The sequence below is a fragment of the Limulus polyphemus genome, unplaced genomic scaffold (genome assembly GCF_000517525.1).
Source record: "Limulus polyphemus unplaced genomic scaffold, Limulus_polyphemus-2.1.2 Scaffold303, whole genome shotgun sequence".
Classification (NCBI taxonomy): Eukaryota; Metazoa; Arthropoda; class Merostomata; order Xiphosura; family Limulidae; genus Limulus; species Limulus polyphemus.
Genome location: NW_013665913.1, coordinates 7,872 through 13,721, shown reverse-complemented (window position 1 = coordinate 13,721; position 5,850 = coordinate 7,872). Strand labels below are relative to the sequence as shown.

Genomic DNA, 5,850 nt, shown 5'->3' with positions numbered 1-5,850 from the left:
ATGATTTGGCAGAACACATATGGAGCTACACTGCATGACTTGATTCTTGGACACAAAATGCAGATAGTAGCAGGACGGCTTTGCTATAGGAATGTGCAGATAGGTGTTGGCGATGTTGAAAAATACCAATGCTGAGTGAGAAATGACTCCATTGTGAACTTTGGAGGATCTAGGAATTGATATAGTTGTGCCCATCATCTTGGGCACAACAAACAGAAGGGAATAAAACCCAGACAGAACTGGAGCAATTCTCTACACTCTCTATGACCAACAAATCTCTGATAGCCATGGAATGAGGTTCCGAAATCCAAGGATCTGCGGGAGGCAGAAACACTACAGGTTGGGGGGGATAGTGGTGGTGGATACGAACTGAATATTTAATCCTGACACATGGACCTGTGGTACCCATGAATCAGTGGTAAAAGTTTCCCATACATCCAGAAATTCTCAGAGCCAAGTCTATTCTGGATACCAATGGACTGAGAGGCTGATATCGGGGGTATGGACTCAAATAGGGGTGGTACTATGATCTCCTATAGGAGCAGAGGAAAGTTGAGAAGCCAATAATGACAGGAATTAATACAGACAGGCAACATCAACCTACAAATCTAAAGACTGAAATGCCCACAAAAGGAAGTGTTAGAGAATAGGGCCTCACGTAACTCCTGGAGGATGGCAGCAGGTAGATGAACCTCCTCCAACAGCTCATCTCTACCCAACAACATACCAGCCAAGAGACTAGAGAAAGTGCAGAAGCTGACAACTGAACCAAGATGAATGTTAACAATGGTCCCAACTCATCATCAAAGTGATGTGGCAATTGCTGAGAGGCTTTCTAATAAAAGTGTAGGGATAATAAATATCTCAGCACTATAGTTGGGGTCAGACAATTCCTAGAAAATTGTGATTTCACATTTCCAGGAGCAGATCTATTCTCTGAGTCTAAATATGCTTCCACCTGGCAGTGGTAGGTGAAAACACATTGACAAACGTAGCAGATAAGGCATAACTGTCCCTTCATGTAATTGAGCAGTAACTCTCTGAATGAACTGCAATATCTGGAGATGTAGGGAGAACCAAGTACTCACCCTCAGACTTTTCTGCCATCAATGAAAGCACAGACTCGAAAGCAACCAGGAAAAGGCCCAAAACCTCACACACTCAAAGTACCAACAGAAAAAATGGAGTCAGAGGCAGCTGATCCCAAATGGCCTCAGGAGAAGCCGAAAGAGTAAAGAAAGGTGATGGAAAAAGCAAATTTAAATTATCTCCAGAATGTTCAGGACCACCCGCAAGTGCAGCTTCAACCTAGAGCTAACACCTCACCCCTTGATTCCTGAGCAATGGTAGATATCAGAGGTAGGATAGGAGAGACCTGATTTGCCTCCTTGCTGGATAAATTAATCCAGGAATGCGTTCCATAATTAGGCTTGCCATACAAAATTTTTTTCAGTCTTACAAAAATCAAATAGAGAGTATGAAGAACACTCAAAGATACTTCAATGGTCATACTACAGAAAAAATCATTAGTGAACACTTTGTCAAGAAAAAGTAACAATATTATCTGAAGGAGATACTTATATACAGTACCAAAATAGAAGACACATTGACATAGGTGGAGAGTGTCACAACAGATATCTGATAAAGTACATTATATATATATAATGCTTAGATTGGAAAAAAAAACAACTAGTAATCGAGTAATAGCTGTATTATGAGAGTAGGTAAGTATGTTTTGGAAGTATGTACATCAAGATGAATAAATTATACAACTGAAAAGAGTAGGCCCATATACTTCATCAAAAGCAGTTTTTCAGTTACAATTATATTGTGATGATTTTGATCAATTGGTCAGTTGAACAAATATTTGGCAAATTACTTTTACTATAGTAAGTACAAGATGATTCAAAGTCAATGGAGATTGTTTTTGCTTTATATAAATCACTGGTTAGGCCTCATTTGAAATAATACTGTGTACAGTTTTGATCTTATATAAGAAAGGGCACTGACTTACTGAAAAAATTTCACAGGAGGATTACTACAATTATTCTGGGATGGAAGAATTATATAATAGAAAAAAGTTGAGATCTTTTATTTTCTCTAATTTCTTGCTATATTCTGAAAACAAAAAAGGAGAAGACAAGTTTTGACTTGTAAAGGACAGGTAAGGCTTATTAAGACAGTTTTATATTAATATTTTTCCAACTGGGTGATAGAATGAGTTGCCATTTACATCAGCAGTAACAGAGAATGATGCTTAACAAGAGTTAAAAATGTGAATCAATAATTTACTGAAAAATTAAGGATGGGTTTAAGTTTTTACTTCTTCTAAAGGGTGAGTGTGTAAGGATAATCTTGAAAGACCAAATGGTCCTTTGTTATCTGTATGTTTTGTTAGAGAAAGAACAAAGCTTATTTTGATTTCCTCTTCATTATGTCCTCCAAGATCTCTCAAAGTTTCCTTCATTACATGTACTAAGAAAGCTTACAAACTGTCCATAATAAAGTCATTTAGTGCTTCCACAAGTACTATTTTCCCAATCAGAATTTTCTTATTCTATGAAGGATACTATTTAAGCCCTTATTCTTAGTACTGAGGAGGATACAGTTAGAGATTTAGCTGAAAGCCCTTTCATAAGCTGATGAACAGAGAAATTACACTTTTAATACATAAAAGTATTTATGTCTTTAATGGGAGTAGCACTGGTGTTGTGAAGAAGGTGATTCAATTAACACTGTTGATAAAACCCTAAAGTCTTCTTCTAAGTGTTTAGCTGTGAAAACAATTAAAACAGTTCTTGGTTCTATTTACAGTAATTTTGATTTTAAGAGTGAGGTGAGACTACATTTTTACTACTATACACATTTTTGATCCTCCTCTTACAACTGGAAGGATAACATGTTGAATAGAATGCAAAAGCAAGTTACTAGACAGACACCTGATTTCAGTCCTAAAGTTAAGCTAAATGGCAAGGCTTAGAATTTTAATATTTGTTTTCTCTAAAACAGTAATAATTAGGAGATTTGACTCAAGTTCTCAATATTGTTAAATGTTTGCAAAGTATTTAAACAAGTTTTGTGTTTTACTGAATAACAAAAAGTTTAGAATTACAAACATGAATATTAAGGGGTACCAGGTTTAAGCTTCTGATACCTACATTTTGCGTGTTCATTAAACAAAATATTTTTGGATACTTTTAAGCTTGTGAACTGGTTTGTCTGATGGTTTGGTTTGTAGTGTTAGTTTGAATTATTGTAAAATTTTGTTGAACTGATGTACAGATGTGAAGGACTACATTCATGTTGTAATATTTATTTGGTTTGGATGGGAACTTGGAGGGTCAGATGGTGTTCTGTCACATTGCCTTATCATATGTTCTTATAAATATCTTTCTAATGGCATCTCTTAATTCTGCAGATTATCTTGCTTTTATTACAAGATGTTACAACTAAAGGTTCATATATATTCTCTCTAAATCTCAAATTTCATGAGGTATTTAAGAATGTCTCATGTACAATCAAGAAACATATACATTAGAACCATTAAGGACAAATGAACTATAGACTTAAGTATTCTCATACAGAATGTATATTTAGACAAAAAATGCAAATAGTATTTTCCATAACTTGTATAGCTCTAACAGTTTTTGTACCATTTCCCTTTACACAATAAATTATGTATAACTATAACACAAGAATCCATCATTCCAATACTTACTTTACGCAGTCTAATGATACTTTTTACCAACTAATCAGTTTAGCCTGCCAAAAACTAAGACTAATTAAAACATTTCAGTCCTGAGCTGATCATGAGAGGAAATACATTTTCCTGATGAGAGCTTACATCACATTTGTTTACAGTTCACTATATTCGTGATTGTACTACTACTCTTACAGATATGGAAAATATCAATCAAATAAATAAATGCTGTATTGCAGCCAACCTTAACAATTCACTTCTAAGGTATGGTCACTTATAAAATTTTATAATGAACTGAACATATTAAGCCATGTTGCATATAAATGATATATCTGATATCCTATCCCATTAAAATGATCTAACCAACTTTTATAAAATAGATTAGAACACAAGAAAGAAAATTTATTATTATTGGATAAACATAACATTATTTAACCAAGTTTTCAGTTATATGAGAGCATACTTTCTTTTATTATTTAGAACACAGGAATCAAGGTCTATAATTCACCAATAGAATATCTGTTCCACTTTTACTTTCTACACTTATATATCACATCAGTTGCGAATCATTTCCTGAAATTCCTCTGCTTGAATAATTTTATTATAATAAGTTTTACAAAGTAGGCATTCAACATTTTTATATTACTGAAGAATTCTATAGCTACAAATAATTCCAAAGTATTAGAATGAAGCATGGTGTTGATCGTTATACATAAAAATTACAAGATGTTAAATTCATCAAGTGGGTGTAACATAGCCTACATTTACACCAAATCAGGTAAACAGTAATAAAAAAAAATCTATATATTATACCTAACATGATGAAGGCTCCTTTTGTACTTGTCCCTAGGAGTCTTAACAGATTAAGCAGTGTATATGTAAGATTAGTTAGCATTTAACTCAGACTGCAACAACAAAAACGTTCAAATCATATTCTAACTCCTTTACTATACCAATAATAATAATAATCTTGAATGATGGGGGCAAAATCAAACACTGTAATGAATCTTTTACTCTACACTCAACTAAAACTAAAGCAAACGACATAGGTAAGGGTGGGTAAAATATGAACATAATATTAATAATATCAATAACTAAAGTTAAACTATTTTGAGAACACCAACTCACAATACTAAGATTAAGGATATAAAAATATTTTAACTTAACATGTAACGTAGATTGAAAAATGTAAATTAATCATTAATGTATTAAAAAATAATTGTCTAAAATCATCATAACACAAAAATGTACCGAAAAACACACATAAAGAAACTTACCATAAATATAAACTAATAAAGTTAAATGTGACTATCGGAGTATCTCAAGGCAAAGCGGTAATCTTATACTAAAGTGTGATTTTAAGAGTAGATTTGTAGTAGTAGTAGTAGTACTGTAATATACTACTACTAGTAGTAGTAGTAATAGGTCGGTATGGGGAATACTCATTCGTACACTGCACAGTGGCTGTACTTCCAATTTACATTCCTACACTATAGTGTCACAAGACGTACAACAAATAAACTTTAATATCTCCGAGATATACGTGCAAACATATTATCTTAATTTGTCAAATTTCTCACTTATATGGCTTAAAATAATACTTACATTATTAAGCCCCTGTCACGAACACTAGTTGTATATAATCCCAATATTCTTAATCATATTACTTAAAATACACCACCAGTAACATGAAATCCAACACTGATTCGACAGCATGCCACATTCTCATAAAAGATCGAGACAACGCGAGATTAGGTTTGTTCCCTGCGTTGATTGGAGTAGAAGTTTCAGGTTTACCATTCAAAGGCGAAAAGAATGTGATTCATACTCTCCGTTTTAACGACGCCAGTGCGTCACTCGTAACAACCGACGTTTCATGTTTCCTCACTTAAAAAAAAAGAAAAAAAAAAGAACACCTGTTAATTCTATTTGGTTTCACTTCGATGGAAACGACAAAATATATAGAACATTTGGTCATGTAGCTGATGAAAGAATAAAATCAACATCAATGTACTTAAAGTCCCACCGTTCAGATCTTTGAGTACGACATAAACCTTCTACGTGTTTGCACTTAGTTCTATATTTCGTAAATCTCGTCTTCCAGCATGTTATTTACTGACGAGTTTTACACATATTGCTGTATCCAGAGC

The 5,850-nt window shown here is 33.6% G+C and overlaps 1 protein-coding gene across 1 annotated transcript in view; it reads right to left on the bottom strand.

Annotated features, from left to right (window-relative positions):
- Positions 1 to 5,417, bottom strand: part of LOC106457209 (serine-rich adhesin for platelets-like) — a 130,537-nt gene extending 125,120 nt beyond the window's left edge. The window contains exon 1 of the mRNA XM_022383042.1: positions 5,306 to 5,417. The gene's annotated coding sequence lies outside the window, so the exon portion shown is untranslated. The remainder of the gene's footprint in view (positions 1 to 5,305) is intronic.
- Between the last annotated feature and the right edge of the window lie 433 nt (positions 5,418 to 5,850).